Here is a 17,730-nt window from a genome sequence, read left to right as displayed (position 1 = left end):
TTATGTAAATTACTTTCCAGAGGGGCCCTGTCTGCCTTATTATCTGTCAGGAGTCATGAGTGAGGGTTGGTGAGAGTAGCTTCCTGTATTTCCTGAGTGGACAAATGAATGATAATGTGGAAACCACTGGAGGACTGAACGGGTAGTCAAATCTAGTTCTGATCAGTGTTGCATAGGAGAGCTGCCTGGTCATCCTCTGTATGTAAGATTTTAAAATAAAGCCAGTTTGCCAGATGTTTCATTTCTACATTAACTGAAGCACTTATTGGATATGATGGATGCTTAATAGGCAATAAAATTTTGTCACAGATCCTTTGCCGAGTTCATGAAGGAAAAAAAGGTGAAATCCAGAACCCTCTGAGTTAAAGCAGAATGGGGCACTTAATTTGGGAATTCAATTTGGGGAAAATGTAACAGTTTAGAAAAGAGACAAACCTGGCTTTGAGTCCCAGTTCCTCCACCTCCTGGCTGGGCTGCTTTTGTTGTTGTTTAGTCCCTAAATCATGCCTGACTCTTTGTGACCCCATGAACTGCAGCCCGCCAGGCTCCTCTGTCCATGGGATTTGCCAGGCAGGAATACTAGAGTGGGTTGCTATTTCCTTCTCCAGGGGATCTTCCCAACCCAGGGATCAAACCCGGGGCTGCTTTAGACACGTCACTTAACCTCTGTGGGCTTCCTTTTCTTCATCTGCCAGATGAAAATAATACCTGGTGGCATTGAACAGTGGATGAAAAGCGAGCAAATCTCTTCTTTGTACATTGTATGGAGCTCAATGAACGTTCTCTTCTCCCACTTTCTCAGAGGACTTTTATTCCGTAGGCTTCAGATATCTTTCTAAATCTGGCCTTCCCCCTGTCTCCTTCCAGGAATATCTACTCGGTCAGCTCTTTTAGAAAACATATGAAAGAGTGAGGACTCAAGAACGAGAGAATATGGTAAAGAGGAATGAGTCACAGATACTTGAAAAAATTTTTTTTTCTTAGAATGAGTGGAGTGTAGGCATATATCCAGAATGACTGTCTGCGGGAATAAATTCATGACATTATCCAAATTCTGCCTCCAGTGTCTGGGCCGTAGCCTGGGAGCTCAACTCAGGCTCCCAGGCTTAGGTTGGGGGGAGGGTGCTCATTAAATAGCACCTGACAGCCCTTTCTTTTCTCGTCTTCACCCCTCCCTTTTTGGTTTTTTTCTTCTTTCCCTCTCTCCTCCCTTTCCCTCTTTTTAAACTGCCTGTCCTTTCGACTTGCCAATCACGGCCACAGTAATCACACACAGATCGGGCCGCTGGAACTCTGAGGCTAAAAAAGGTTGCTGGTTGCTAACACCTGTCCGCCCAGCTAAATGAATAGGATCTTTTGTGGGCAGGAGGTTAAAAAAGCTGATTAGTACAATAATGGCTTAAAGGACCTATTAATGACGTAACATATGTAAATGACCGAGTGATTTTAAGCCATTTTGGAGATCTGTTTCTTATACTTGACGTTCATTTTTTTATATTGAATTAGGATGTTGGCTGAATTTTTCCATGTGTGAATCTGCTTATTGCCCAGACAGACTGATTTTTGTCATATTGATTGGGAATCATTTATATTCTAAAGAAGTTTCTGCCCTTAAGGGCCTTTGTGTTGTTCGGCAATGTCTAACTTGTGTATAATACAATTAAAGTTTTGTTCACTGTGCTGCTGACATAATTAGTTTAATTTCTGCTCCTTATATATTTCTCTTGGCAGCTGGGAAATTAAAATACAAGATTTTGCATAAAACTGCTTTTTTGAGGGGGTGATTTTACTGTGAGTCCAACGAACTTAGGCCCGAGGGTACAGTTTTGAAGATGTCTTACTCAACATTCCTGTAATAGTCTCTTTTTCTTTCTTAGAATTAATGTGTTAAGACCCATAATTGGCTATTCAGGCATTCAGAAGAGACAATGTTGGCCTTTACCCCGTGATTCTATTTTTTCCTATATCTCTTTTGAGGAAATGTGTGTAATTTTTGGAAACCCCTAAGTATATTACAGTTACAGTATATTGTATGAGCACATGAACTTTTGCGAAGGCTGGAGAATGGAGTGGTTTTCTCTGATAAGCTGTATTACTTAATTCTCTCCTCAAATCACCACTGTTCTTTTTAGATCATAGTGTGTGCAGACCTGATGTGAAAGTGAAAAGGCTGTGATGCCTGGCAAATCCTCTTCACAATTTTTTTCTGTGATGCGTTTCACAGAGATGGCTCTAGTCTTCAGGAACAGAAGTCGCTCTCAAGGAGACTTTACATTTAATTACTCTAATCCGCACTTAATTTCCTACAGCGTTCTTGGAGAGATTCTCACTAGGCTGCTGATTTCATGGAGTTATGACCTATGGAGGTTTTTACCTCGGTTAAGCCTGCTAACTTTTCTTTTTTCGGAAGGGAAAGTGACGTTGGTCTGGTAATTTCTCCATTGTCCTCTCCTGTAAAAAGATAAGCAAAACCTTTTGGCTCTCTCAGCCTTTTTCAGCACGCATGTGCTGAATTTGAACTTTACAGAATTTTTTTGAGCTGGTGTTACTTGACTTTTAAAAGCTGCCTCTTCTCCAGTGCTACAGATTAAGCCTACATCTCCTAGTTTGACCTTCACATGGTTTTTCTCTAATGGCATGTAAGAACATGGTTTCATTATCTCTGGGTTGTGGAGTGAATGGTCATGGACAGAGGAGCCTGGGGGGCTACAGTCCGTAGGGTCGTAAAGAGACTGGTCGCAAACAGGGCTGAGCAGCTGAGCATGCATGCAGTGGTCAGGTCTCCTAGGGACAACTGTTTGTTGTTCTCAGGGTAGGGAAAGCCCACCCCATTTGAACTACTTGAAGCCAGATTGATTTGCTGAAACATTTTAACTGTCTTGATTCACTTTGATGAAATACTGCCTAGTCATCCTGAAATTTACAGGAAGTTAGGCCTACAGGAGGCTCTGCTGCCCCCACCCCCACCCCCACCCCCAGTGGTTAAACATAATTAGTTTGTAATCAGCACCATTGTTTGTTTGCAACTGCTGGATTATGTTAAAAGACTTGCAAGAAAAGCTTTTCTTAAGGAAATGGAGCAGCCTCCTCTCCCATCCCGGCTTTTTCTTGTTTTCCCCTATTCATTTACTTTGAAAAATCTCTCCAGTCTTAGTCCTGATAAGACATATGAATCAGTATATTTTATGCAATAAGAAAGCTTCTTGTTCCTCCAGCAATTTCTGTGAATTCCACCTCCCCCTCCCTTAAAAAAAATAAAAAAACAAACAAACTTTCTTCCTGATTAAGAAATCTGCTTGAGAAATAACCAGACCTCATCCTATGCTGTCTTCCAACCTTTTCTTGAGTCAGTGGTTCCGTAGCCAGTGAATTACAGCCCTTCTTGATTATGCTGAATTATTATCTTCAAGGCATGGAACAAGATCCACTAGAGGGTGAGCCTTTATCTGAAAATGCTGGATGAAAGGAGTGTTCTGATTTGGGGAAAGAGGGTGGAGCGTTTTCCAGAGCTTTGGAGGGAGTGGGGGCAGCTTTGTTCAGCCAGTTTGAGGAATCCTTGTCAAGAATGGCTCTCAGGAAGGTGGCGGAATTGCTTTGGGATTGATTTTTGCAGACCAGCAGCCGTGGTTTGGGCAGTTTGGATTTTATGGAGGTGAAGAGGAACAGTTAGGGGTTAAAATTTTGTGCTGGGAGTGTGGGGTGGGAAGGAATAACTGAGGGACTAGGAGAATTCTTGGGCCTTCTCTCACTTCTGTCTGCCTCTCTACCTCTTGAGCATGATTAGATTTAGGTGCCATTCTCGGTCATTTTGTCCTATACTGATGGAAAAACCTGCGTAGTCATCGTGTGTCACAGCTGAAGTTTACCTTGGCCAGTGTTGGCTGCAGAGCGGGTGGGGAGGGGCTACCCCAGCGCTCCCAGAGGGCTTGACAAGGCCACGGCCACCCTCCCTACTTCCCTCACCGTATGGTTGGACCCAGCACTCCAGGTGACCCTGAGTCATCACTTCCACACCCATTGATCTAGTTCAGTGTTTCCCAACTGTCTGGACTGGTGACAGAATTGCAGACTGGCAGCTTGAGGAAAGTGACGTGAACCAGCCAATTAGTGAGGTATTAGACACTTCTGCAGCTTCACCCACAGATGCTTGTCACCAGATTCCTAAATTTTATTTATCTGAATAAACTTTTCTGTACAGCACATCACCATGTCTCCTGTACTACCAATACCAATATTAAAAATGAAAATACATTGACATTTACATCTAATTTGGTTTTTGAGATACCAACTATCCACACCTGCACTGTTATTTGTGGAAACAGTCAGAAATAGCCACCTGAAATCTTTCTTCTCAGGTTTTCAGAAACAGCACAGACATAAAAGTAAGTCACTAGTTTTGTTTGGAAGGGGACTGGTACAAAACTTGAGAGTTCTGAGTATCATGTCAAGAAAGCAGATCTTGATACCATAGCCTGTAAATGTTTACATGTATTTTAATATACATTTGCTCTTCCTAACCAAACAGCTTTTTTCCTTCCCCCAGTGGGGAAAAGTTGAAATTTGTTGTTACGTATTACCGATATTGTAAAAACATGTTAAAATATGCTTTATGTAAGTTTTTTGGTTTTTAAATTTTGGCTGAGCTGGGTCTTCATTGCTGCACGGGCTTGTCCCTAGTTGCTGCGAGTGGGGCCACTGTCGAGCTGGGTTGCACGGGCTCCTCGTTGCAGTGGCCTCTCCCGTTGCAGAGCACAGGCCCTAGGGCGCAAAGACTTCGGTAGTTGTGGCACACGGCCTCAACAGCTGCGGTTCCTGGGCTCTAGAGCGCAGGCTCGATAATTGTGGCGCCCAGGCTTAGTTGCTCCTTGGCATGTGGAACTCTCCTGGATCAGGGATGGAACCCGTGTCTTCTGCATTGGCAGGTGATTCTTCACTCCTGAGCCACCAGGGAAGTCCGCTTTCTGTAAGTTTTAATATACTGATTTAAAAAATACTTTACCTAAAGTAATTTATCAGGGATTACACTCAAATCGTGACCTTTTTTTTTTTTTTTAAATTCTTAGAGGCATTAGATTATTATTGCAGTAGATCAGAGTTTTTGTAAGTGTCAGAGTCTCCTGGGTACTTATAAAAACTGCTGTCGGGTACTTATAAAAACTGCTGTTTCCTGGTTGCTAGCCCACAGCTATAGAATCTGGGAATTTGGGAATGAAGCTGGGGATTCTGATGTAGTTTATCTGTAGACCACACTTGAAAAAAGTATTGCTGTCAGAAGGAACCACACATTAAAAAAAATGAACAGTGTTGAGAAATGTTGATATTGGGGGGCTGCCTTTAAAAATTCTGCAGAGGAGGAATTCAAGGCATAGGAAAGTAAAAAAATCTCCAGTTCACCTAGAGTCTCCAAATTAGTTGGATCTTGCAGACCAGCAATGAGGTCTGTTGAGTCTAAGTAGATACTGCTTCCATGAGATTACTCCACGGTTTACCTCCTTATTGGTTTCTCCTCACTGTGTGTGTGTGTGCCCAGTCATGTCTGTCTGACTCTTTGCAGCCCCATGGACTGTAGCCTGCCTGACTCCTGTGTCCATGGGATTTCCCAGGCAAGAATTGGGGTTGCCCTTTTCTTCTCCAGGGGATCTTCCCAACCCAGGGATCGAACCCGAGTCTCCTGCTTGGCAGGCAGATTCTTTACCACTGCACCACCTGGAAAGCACATTGATTTCTCTAATTGCCCTTAAATCAGAAGCTGTAGGATAGGGCAAGGGTGCTCTGATTCCTTCAGAACAATAAATGACACAATTGGCATTTCTGTAAGTGAAAAGCTAGTGCTTCTGAAACTGGTGAAGGGCCAGCTTTGTGAAGTGCTTATCCAATCTATTGCCAACTAATATTTTTATAAAGTACAAGAAAAATGAATTACCAGAAAGTCATACACTTGGATGCACAGCAGTTGTATACCTACTATGAATTTTTTGTGTTTACCTTACTACAGATGTCCATGGACGATGTGTGACTGCACACTTTGAGTAGCGTTGTTCTAGGTAGTTCTGAGGACATCTTAGGAACTTGATGTTGCTGTTGTTCAGTTGCTAAGTCGTGTCTGACTCTTTGAGACCCCATGGTCTGTGGCACACCAGGTCTCCCTGTCCTTCACTATCCCTCGAAGTTTGCTCAGACTGATGTCCAGTGAGTCGGTGATACTGTCTAACCATCTCATCCTCTGTCGCCCCCTTCTCCTTTTGCCTTCAGTCTTTCCTAGCATCTGGATTTTTTCCAGTGAGTCGGCTCTTCCCATCAGGTGGCCAAAGTATTGGAGCTTCAGCATCAATCTTTCCAATGAATATTCAGGAACTTGATAGGTTACGTGTAATTGAAGCAACCAACTAAGAACTCCCTTACCTGGAGAGAGTTCTACCACTTGGTACCTGCTAGATCAGAAAAGGTGAGGACACACCTTTCTTTTTCTCCTGACTGCAGTGAATCTTTGTTGCTGTGCGAAGGCTTTCTCTAGTTGAGGTGAGCTGAGGCTCCTCTGGTTTTGGTGTGCAGGCCTCTATTGTTGCAAAGCACAGGCTTTAGACGGGCAGGCTTCAGTGGTTGTGGCACACAGGCTTAGTTGCCCCAAGACATGTGGGATCTTAGTTCCCTGTAGGGACTGAACGCAAATCCCCTGCAGTGGTAGGCGGATTCTTAAGCCTGGGAAGTCCCAGGACTCTTACAGTTAATGTATTTAAGATTCTATTGATAGACTGTGCGTCTGGTACCTATATCAGGAAGGATATTTACCTCTTTTGTCTAAATATTGGAAAGGCATTTCCAACTTTTCTGGCCTGTGACTTGACTTAGAGTTAATAAAGATGCTTAAAGGTGGGAGACAGAAAGTAATGTTTAAGGGTGTGCCGTTTCTTTGAGGCACTTCAGAGTGCTTGGTTTTTAGAACCCTTTTATAAATAGGAGCAAGCGTTATTAGTTTTGTGGCCATAATGTAAAAATGAGTGTTGATTTGGAGCAGGGGGAAGAAAAAACTTCTCCATCCATGCGTTGCGTCCTGGTTTAATTGCTTGGTGGATGAAATGTCAAACTTGATAGATTATTAGAGCTGTTATTTTGGAGGTTAAACAATAATGGAACTGTTTGGATGTTTGCAAAGAACACTGCGCCCTGTGTTTGGACTTTGCTCTGGAGAAAGTTTCAATTGTTCAGAAGCAGTACTAGTTACAAAATGCAGCTTCTGTGGCTCCTAGCACAGCTGTCTAAACTACTAGCTCTACTGGGGCCTTTGGACAAGCATTGTTTAACACTTTGGGAAACAATTTGTGTTTCTGATTCCAGAATGTCTATGGTTGTTCCTGACTAGTTGGGAGACCTAGAAATGGGAGAATGGTATTACGTGTGTCTTATGTGTGTCTAAGTTAAGTCAAGTTTTTTTTTTTTTTTTCTTTTAAGCATCTCTAGAACAAACTCCGTCTTTTTCACTGGGGTGGGGATGGGTAGGGGGTTATGATGAGACTATTGATTCCCTGGGCCTTTTCTTTCCTAGTTAGTGACTGTTCAGTAGAATAGCATGTTGTTGGGCTGTGTGCCCACCTACGGAGGACTTGGGTCGTTATAACCTTATGGTACTTCTCCTTATGTCATATTTTACCCCAGAGGTCCTCGTGTTGTAAGTGATGGTGGAGTAATGGTGGCAGGTCACCTTCAGGAAAGAAGCCCAGATGAGCACAGAAAGTAAAATTTTGAGCTTGAGGCTTGTGTCCTTTGAGGCGTGTGTCCCGCTTCTGTGCATGTGATATCTGGCTGAGAGGATCACAGAGGAAGCATCACTGACATTTTTTCCACCAACCTCGCCCTCATGTTTTAGAGACCGATACTTTTGTAGCAAAAGCTATTTTTACTACCCGACCAGGTAACCACATCTTTCACAGTTTATTTGTCTCATCGTGGTAGTTTTCAGATGCTTTTGAGTTCAAGCAGGGCACTCTGGGCCGCATGCTGAGCTGAAATTGCGGTGAGAGTTCACTCTGCTTGGGTTACCCCTGCTGCCTCCTGGCTCTTTGCTTCTGGCCCCAGGGAAGCTCTGAGAAAAGCCCGGGAGGGATGGGGCACAGGTAACGCCTGAGATACACTTCAAATGGTCGAGCCAGCAACCAGCCCGCACTTAAAGAGTCCTTTTTTCTTTTTTATTTCTGGCGTCGAAGGGATAGCAGAATAATATGAAATGTGCTTGCCTTACAAGCGATTTGCCTTCCTTATTTCCCCATGGTGGTTGGATATTTGGACAAGTAATTGTAATTCCCCCTTTATGGTCACATACGTCCCTTCCCCAGCATCTCTAAGCCTTGGCAGTAATCTGTGCTCTATATCTTTATAATTTTATCCTTTTTGAAATGTTATGGGAATGGAATCGTAACAACATGTGGCCTTCTGAGATTGGCATTTTTCACTTAGCATGATACCCTCCATCCAAGTTGTATTTAGTCATGTTGTATTTAGTTGTATTTAATAATGCTTTTTTGTTGCTAAATAGCGTAAGTAGTATATGGATGGATGGATCACTATTTTATTTAAATTGAAGTATAGTTGGCTTACAATGTTGTTTTCATTTCTGGTGTATAGCAAAGCGATTCAGTTTATATATATATATATATAAATAATCCTTTTCATATTCTTTTCCATTATGGTTCATCACAAGATACTGAATATAGTTCCCTGTACTGTACAGTAGGACCTTGTTTTATCTATTTTACATGTTGTGGTTTGTATCTGCTGATCCCAAACTCCTAATTTACTTTCCGTCACCCCTTTTCCCCTTTGTAGCCATAAGTTTGTGTTCTGTGCCTTGGATGTAGCACAGTTTTTTAGCCATTTACCTATTGTAGGACATTTGAGTTGTTTCCAGTTTGGGGCTGTTACAGATAAAGCCATTATGAACATTTGTTTAGTCTCTTAAAGAAACTACCAAACTATTTTGCCCAGCACTGTACCATTTTACAGTCTGTCCCACCAGCAGTATGAGATCCAGTTTCTCTGCGTCCTCGCCAGCATTTGGTATTATTCCCATTTTTTAACTTTTTAAAACAAGTAGCATACCTGGTTTTTAAATTCATCAGTTTACTTGTAAAACTGATTTGATTGACAGAGAGCAGAGATTTTTGAGTTGTGGTTAGTCCATGTGGCTGTGTCTCGGGACAGTGGTCAGTGGTCTGTTGACCTGCTTTTTAATCCTCTGCCCTGGTGAAGAATCCGCCTGCAGTGCAGGAGACCCCAGTTCGATTCCTGGGTCGGGCAGATCCGCTGGAGAAGGGACAGGCTACCTATTCCAGGATTCTTGGGCTTCCCTTGTGGCTCAGCTGGTAAAGAATCCGCCTGCGGTGCGGGAGACCTGGGTGCAGTCCCTGGGTTGGGGAGATTCCTGCAGAAGGGAAAGGCTACCCACTCCGGTATTCTGGTCTGGAGAATTCCATGGACTGTAAAATCCATGGGGTCACAAAGAGTCGGGCAGGACTGAGTGACTTTCACTTTCACTTTGGTGTCCTCAAGAGAGGGAAGACTATCCAAGACTAACCTTGGGGGAGGCATGGACCATGAGCATGAGACTCACTTTCCCCCTTACCTGGCAGGACCTGGCACATCTCTGCATCTGGTTCAGAATGACAAACAAACGAACCAGTTGCTGTCCTAACACTGAATTCTGGCTAATTCTTTACAGGTTTGCCTCAGTGAATGCAGCCTTAAATATGCTGAAAATTTGGCCAAAAATGGCCCTAAGAACTTGTTCAGTTTATCCTTCAAATTTCACTTTCTTTGTCCAGTGATCTTAGGTATTTTATTTACTTCATTTCTGAATGTTAATTAGCTTACACTGCTCATTTGAGTACTAAAATAGCACAAAAGCGTATGTAGAAAACAAAAAGTAAACCTTCACCCCTAGCAAAAGTAACTACTATTGAGTGGCTCTAGACTTTTGAACTTGGAGAAGGCAATGGCACCCCACTCCAGACTCTTGCCTGGAAAATCCCATGGATGGAGGGGCCTGATAGGCTGCAGTCCATGGGGTCGCTAAGAGTGGGACATGACTGAGTGACTTCACATTCACTTTTCACTTTCATTCCGTCTAGTCAAAGCTATGGAGAAGGAAATGGCAGCCCACTCCAGTGTTCTTGCCTGGAGAATTTCAGGGACAGGGGAGCCTGGTGGGCTGCCATCTATGGCAGAGTCGGACATGACTGAAGTGACTTAGCAGCAGCAGCAGACTCTTGAACTATGTTTTGTGTCTCTCTCTATATATGTGTGTATGTATTTTGTGTGCTTATGTGTGTGTGTTCTCCACCTGCTGCCTGTCCTGATTTCCCCCCATCCCCCCATGGATCGTATATTGTGGGCATTTTCCCCTGTGATTCTTTTTTAAATGTTTAGGTGAAGTGAGTGAAGTTGCTCAGTTGTGTCTGACTCTTTGCGACCCCATGGACTATAGCCTGCCAGCCTGCTCCGTCCATGGGATTTTCCAGGCAAGAGTACAGGAGTGGTTTGCCATTTCCTTCTCCAGGGGATCTTCCCAACCCTGGGATTGAACCCCTGTTTTCCACATTGCAGACAGACGCTTTACCGTCTGAGCCACCACAAAATTTTGGGTTCCTTTCTCTAACTCCTTTTGTTCTTTTGTAAACAAGATGAGAGTGATAACTTTGAAAGACCCAAATCTTGTCTTTTAGTCCTTGTTACTTGAGTTTGAATTGAAATAAGTGTGTGGCTTTATTTGCAAGTAAATCCTTAGAATTCTAGGTGTTCGGCTCTCTCTCCAGTCTGTTGTAAATAATGCAGGTCTGACTTTATCTTGTGATCTCTTGCAGAGCCTTGAGGGAAGCAAGAACTGTGAGTGCAGTAATCATTAGAGTGTATAGTCCTGTGGGTATTTGTCTACTCTTTGGCTGCTTAGTCAGATGGAGTGTTTTCTTAAGTGCTGCTGAAATGCACAGCTCGGTTTTTATTTTGAAATCTCTCCTGTCTTCTCTGCCTCTTCCATTACTTTGATTACCTTGATGGGACATTCGGGCTGTGCAGTCTTATCCTTTTTATTTCCATAGCCTACAGAAGCCAGTATGAAGAGTAACTGCAGGTGAACAGGTAATCTTACCTGCATGGCTTAGCAATTACCCATCAGGATGAACCAACAAATGTCCTCTAGACTTAGGAAGCTGAAGGAAGGTAACTTTATCTGGTGGCATTTTTAGTGGAAACTCGGGTGAAAAATTTAGGAGGTTTGACCTACTGGAGGCAGAGCATGAGCAAGGAGAGACAGAATGAGAAGAGGATGGGGAGGGGAAAGAGAGAGAGAGAATGTGTGGATGTGTATTTGGGGAAGAGACGAATCCAGAGCTATAGAGTAAACAAGAATTACGAGGACTTTCCTGGAGGTCCACTGGTTGAGACTTTGCCTTCCAGTTCAGGGAGTTAGGAGCCCACTTGCCTCCGGGCCAAGGAACCAAACCATAAAACAAGCAATATTGTAGCAGATTTAACAGAGACTTTGAAAATGGTCCACATCAAAATAATCTTTTCTTTTTTAAATGTTTATTTGTCTGCACTGGGTCTCAGTACTGGTCTGCAGGATCTTCAGTCTTCCTTGAGGCATGTAGGGTCTAGTTTCCTGACCAGGGATCGAACCCAGTCCCCTGCATTGGCAGCCTGGAGTGTTAGCCACTGAACCAGCAGGGAAGTTCCCAAAAAATATCTTTAAAAGAAAATGAGTTGTGAATTAAGGAAATCTTCAAAGTTGAATTACAGGATCTTTGTTCTGAGAGGGTGGCTCCTGGGGAATAGGAAGTGAACTTACCAGTCACTTCATTATGAAGCTGTTGGGGTTGCTTGGGTGATGGAGTTTGATGACAGGTCCTTTCTCCCTGCCTTTCTTCTGTATTAGCAGCTCAGGGGGAAAAAAATTAAGAAATAGCTTTGTATAGAAAATTACACCCATCCAGTGATTTCCAAGATTTCTGTTGCCAGGTTTCTAAAGAGAGCTGGCCTGCGTTGCAGTTTGGTCACGTCGCAGACTTCCTTTCTGCCAGTCTTGTCATCGGGCCGTCAGACTGTGTCCCGGCAGCTTAGGAGTCTTCCTTCCTGTGGTCTTGCTCCTCTTTCAGTTCCCGGTATTTCACTGTGCCCGAGGTAGGCAGTTGCAGCGCCCTTGGTATCGGATACCTTTCTGTCCTTTGAAGTATCACGCCACAGTGGATGGTAGAGTGCCCAGGTTACATTATAGAACAGACTGTGGGAGCTGCGCCCCCGGGGACAGGCTGGCTCGCATCCACACCCTCCTGCAGCTCGCGGGGGCTTTTGCAACAGGGTGCTGTGAAGTGGGTTGAGCCTCACTCAGTGTCAGTCCCTATATCCAGACACTAGAGTGGCTCGTTAAAGATTAAAGGGACCGACTGCCTAGTCCTTCTGGCCCCAAGATGGAAAGATTCCCGCCATGGCGACAGCCTCTGACTCCCAGGAGAGGCCATCTTATCCCGCAGGGTTGTGCTTCCAAACGTTACAGCAAGCCTGTGGTGACCGATGCTGTGGTGATAAGTTGGCATCTGGGTACTTGCAAGACATATGAGCTCTATAGCACCCCATGGTTTGAATTTCTGGGCAAAAGTGCCTCATTAGGAAATCGAAAGCCTCTCCTTTCAACACGTGCCTTCAGGAGGGAGGTTCTCTCCTTTGTTGTATTTGACTACTCTGTTGAGCCAAGTGAACTTTAATTTTCACAGCTGTAAAAATTCCATTAAGCCCCTTGTATTGCATCCCAGGTGTGAAAACATCTCGGTCTAACAGGGCTGTGGGTGACAGCGAAAATCCGTAAGAGTAGTTAGGATAATTGCCTCTGGAGGCTTGAAGAAAATACTGGTCCAAAATAAATACAGTTCAGTTGTTACAGTCTTCTTAAAGAAATTGTTTTTCGCGGTGCTGGGTCTTGGTTGCTGTGCACGGGTTTTCTCTAGTCGTGGCCAGCAGGGCCTGCTCTCTGCTCTCTCTGTGCGGTCCTCTCCCTGCAGTGGCCTCTCTTGTTGTAGAGAATGCGCTCTAGAATGCGCAGGCTCGGTAGTTGCTCTGAGGCATGTGGAACCTTCCAGGACCAGAGATGGAACACCTGCATTGGCAGGCAGATTATTATCCAGTGTACCACCAGGGAAGTCCAGGTGTTATACTCCTGACGGTTCTCATGGGGGAGGGGATTAATGTCTAAGACCTGCTCTGTGAGACTCCTGTTCAGTTTGGGGGTCTTTGGTGGGGTTGGGGAGTTGGGGGAGGGAGTGGTAACAGTACTACCAAAGAAAACACGCTTTATTTTACAGCGCTTAGGGAACAGAACCTTGACCTGTCTCTCGAAACATGACCCAAGGGCTGTTTGACCCAGAGTCACTTAGGAAAGGGAGAGGCTTCTTAAGCATTCCCATTCTGGGGCCTCCTTCCACTTCTGCTAATTCAGAGTGTCTGAGAGGCTGGATTGGGAAGTGATAGCTTTTCAGTAAGCACCCCTGTTGATTCTCAAGTACCCCTAGAGTTGATTCTCAAGTATCCTAAAGTCCTCTTCATTTTTCATGCTTAATTTCTGTGATTTATTAGATGATTGCTATTTGGTTGACAGTAATTGTTTTTTTTTGAAGAGTAGATACTCTAATTTAAAGGAAAAAAAGGGGGGTGAGTTATGAGATTCCTAAACATCCAGGATTAGAATTTGGCAGTGTCTCTAATTATCAACAAAGTAGAAAAGCCACTGATTCTTGGAAATTTTGGTTTATCAATTCACTGTCTTCTCAATCGGTAAAAGGATGTGGGGGAAAAAATAGAAAAAGGATGTGGACATAAATAAGATTAATTTTGTTAAAAAGAGGAAATGTTCAGTATTACTTAGGATGCCAGAAATGGGGAAGCAAGTAAAAGGGGTGGGTGGAGCGGAAAGAGAAGGAAAAGATTCAAGTAGTTTATAAACAGTAAACAATTTAAAACTTTAAACTGGATTTTAAATTTGTTGTTCAGTTGCTCAGTTGTGTCTGACTCTTTGGGACACCATGAACTGTAGCACGCCAGGCTTTCCTGTCCTTTATTATCTCCCAAAGTTTGCTCAAAGTCATGTTCATCGAGTAGGTGATGCCATCCAACCATCTCATCTTCTGTCCTCCACTTCTCCTCCTGCCTTCAATCTTTCCCAGCATCAGTGTCTTTTCTGATGAGTTGGCTCTTCCATCAGGTGGCCAAAGTGTTGGAGCTTCAGCATCAGTCCTTCCAATGAATATTCAGAGTTGATTTCCTTTAGGGTTGACTGGTTTGATTTCCTTGTAGTCCAAGAGACTCTCAAGAGTCTTCTCCAACACCACAGTTCAAAAGCATCAATTTTTCTGCGATCAGCTGAAGAATATTTGAATATATGCTTGTTGTAAAAAAACGTATTCAAACATTGATAAAGCTAAAACACCTTCTTGATCTGCTCCCATTTCAGTTCCCTACCATATCTTTCTGTACATATTTGATAACTTTCTATGGATTTGGAAGAGTACAGAATCCTAAGAAATGAGTAATTTCTTTTGACACCTGCTTGTTTAAAATGTTAAGATCTATCAGAAAAAAACCCCAAAGGTGGGCTATAAATGACATGACATACTTCTGTTCACGTAAAACAATGGGTATGATGTTTGTAGAAAGAGAGTGTGTGGGTGTGTGTATGTACATACACAGAAATGCATACATACACACATGCATATATTAAATACCTCTTAAGACTACGCATCAAAAGTAAACCTATAGAGCCTTGGGTGCTGAATTACTTGTTTTTTATTTTTTATTTATGTATATACTTTTTTTGCTCTGAGTTTTAAGATAGTATATTGAAAGAACTTAAGCACAAAGCCACGATTATCTTGCTTATTTCTCACAGTCTCATATTCTTCTTTTTTTTTAAGATTTTTAAAAAAAATGGGGACCATTTTTTAAAAGTCTTTATTGAATTTGTTACAATATTGCTTCTGTTTTATGTTTTGTTTCCTTGACCATGAGGCATGTGGGATCTTCACTCCCTGACCAGGGATCGAACCCATGTCCTCTGCACTGGATGGCTAGCGAGGTCCCCCAGTCTCACATTCTTAGAGTTTCCATTTAATCTTATAAAATCTCAAGTGCCTGAAGCCATTAGTTCAAATGTAGCATCTTTTTAAAGCTGTCCATCTGTAATCCTCAGCCTTTCCTGATTAAAAGAGGGAACGCGGATGGAGCGCGGTTATATTTGGGGGGAACTGTTCAGAACTGTGCAGAATCCCACGGAGGGAAAGGGTAATCTGAGACAGCCCTCCTCACCTGCTGAGCGGTGCTTATCTTAGCAGAATTTGGAAGTTCCCATGCTTCTGTTGCTCCTCACATCATTTACATTTATTTCCTGGGCACAGAACCAGCTGGACTTTCTCTTCCTCATTTAAAGTTTACTGATATAGAATGAGTCAGAAGCTTCTGACAATACTCCGTCTTTGTTTCCGTATTCGTCTCTACTCTGTGCACCTTGAAAGCTGCTCCATCTTAGGATGTTTGTGACTTATCATCAACAACAGAAGTATGTTTTAAAGTGTGGTCTGTGAGATAATGGCTGCTGGCCACTGTAAAGATGCTTCTGTCATTGGAAAGACTAATTAACACATACCATAGGAGAACTTCTTTAAACACAGCTATTTTCTGAAAAAAGGAAAAAACACTGAAGGGGAGGAAATAAAGGAGGGAACATTTTATAAAACCTTCTAAAAGCCCAGCATGGTTATCCTGCTGGAATAATGTAATTAAGGGACATTGAGTTGGATAAATACCTTTTTTTTTTTTTTTAAACTAGCTCCGTGAAAAGGAATTGAATTAAATAACATAGTTTTTGAAACCCTAATTCTGACAATTTACGTGTACATTTTAATGAATCCTAACGTTTACTGAAGGACCGACTGGGTTGGCGGCTACATCCAGAGTCCGGTGCCTTGAGAGACCTACCTGACGGGATGAACAAGGCTAGGTGTGGTGGCCTTGAGAGTCCGTGCTGAGCAATAGCTGATGACCGTGGGAAATTTGGAGCAGGGAACAGAAAGATCTGATATGTACTCCAGTTTCTTTCTTGTCAAGTGAACACACAGGGGAAGCAAGGACTTAATCTTTTGTTTTCTTTGTCTAGCACCACTGCCAGTTCTAGCCTGCCAGGGCAAATTCAATAATAATTAATAGCTGTTGATGAGCCAGTTGTTCTAGAATCGACTTTTTTTTAAGCTGACCAATAAATGAGACTTGCCATAAAATTAAGGATTCTTTTTTCTTTTAGAAGTAAGTATTAATGTGACTTTCACAGCCTCCTATGGTTCCTTAAACATCTAGCAGGTGTGATGGTGGATATTAGTATAGAGACTGTATGACAGCTGATGAAACAACAACAACAACCCTCCCATGTATCTGTGTCAATTAGAGAACATGAGTTGTCTCCAGAAACAGAGAGGTCAAAGAAGGCCTGGTGGGGAAGGAGCAGTGGGCCTGGTCAGAGCTGACAAAGTTCACTCTAATGATGTGACCAGCCAGCCCTCACTGGGCACGTTCCCTCAGTCCTCTGACCCAGATGCTCCAATTTGTAAACGTGAAGTGACTTTCTTATCAGCTTCTTGGGGTAATCTGCAGAATTTCAGTAATCTTGCTGTCCTGAGCCCCTAGGCTGTTTTCAGATGAAATTTCAGAAGGTGACTGGCCACAGGAGCTTCCCTGATGATCAGCAGCCTGGGAATAGGTCCACCTGCCTCCTAATAACCAGCTTTCAATTTAAAAAAAGAATCAGTGGGGCACCTCTTCTTTTCTGGGTTGCAGTTGACTGCGGTTGGCTCAGGCTGAGTTGTTTGGGAAATAGAGCCTTGCCTGGCATGAGTCAGCACTGCCCTGGGTAAACCGCCTGCTCTGTTGCAATCTTGCTTACCAAAGATACGTCCCCAGGCGGCACCATTCACTGCCTGAAAGCCACTGCTGTTGGCTCCCGAGATGATCTCATCTCAACGGGGCTCCAAAGACCTCAGCAGCGGCAGGAACCGAAGGCAGCTGGCTGGCTGCCCTGGCCATGTTTTGAAACAGGCAAAATCAGGTAACCCCAGACTCTTTTCTCTTGAGTGCCATGAGCTAGACCCAGCTGCAGCAGAGATGGGAGTGAGCCTTGGTCTTCAGGAGTGAGTCCATGCCAGATCGATTCGGTTGTCTGAAAGTCAGTCCTTGAGCTCTTCGGAGGGGACGTGAGGGGAAGCGTTCAATTTTGTTTGGGATGTGGTTTTGGACCTAATAAGACCGCTTTTTATATAACCTCAGAGAAATAAAAAATGTTAGGTTTACAGCTTCATCCGTCTTTTGCCCTTGTAGTCTCTGTTCTTTCTGTGTAAGAAATAGTTTTAGTTTAGTCACACTAACCCATTGTTAGAGAGGGGCATATGCATTTGCTTTCCTGCTTACTGACTGTGATGACTGAATTGTAGAGAACACTATCTTAGCAGTCCGTTTCTGATGTGTTATGAAGAACCTCCCCTCTTCCCTCACTCTGTTCAGACTGCTGCCCTATTTCCTTCCTGTTCTTCACCTCTAAACTTCAGAGAGCTTCGGCCTCATCACTGGACAGTAATCCATCCATCCCTTCAAGTTTGCCCCTGCTTCTTGCAGTTATCCCTGGATGGTCCCTGTTATCTTTTACTTCAGGCC

At 43.4% G+C, this 17,730-nt stretch overlaps 1 protein-coding gene across 3 annotated transcripts in view; it reads left to right on the top strand.

Moving 5' to 3' along the window:
* RFFL (ring finger and FYVE like domain containing E3 ubiquitin protein ligase) overlaps positions 1-17,730 on the top strand; it is a 75,205-nt gene that overhangs the window by 3,626 nt on the left and 53,849 nt on the right. Inside the window, exon 1 of one of the 3 annotated variants that reach the window (XM_065910979.1) lies at positions 17,108-17,128. The exons of the other annotated variants lie outside the window; for them this stretch is intronic. The gene's annotated coding sequence lies outside the window, so the exon portion shown is untranslated. Of the gene's footprint in view, positions 1-17,107; positions 17,129-17,730 lie in introns of those variants that run through there. 3 annotated transcript variants of the gene reach the window in all.

The sequence above is a fragment of the Muntiacus reevesi genome, chromosome 18 (genome assembly GCF_963930625.1).
Source record: "Muntiacus reevesi chromosome 18, mMunRee1.1, whole genome shotgun sequence".
NCBI lineage: Eukaryota > Metazoa > Chordata > Mammalia > Artiodactyla > Cervidae > Muntiacus > Muntiacus reevesi.
Note: the sequence above shows the minus strand (reverse complement) of the source record. Positions and strands in the feature narration are given on the sequence as shown.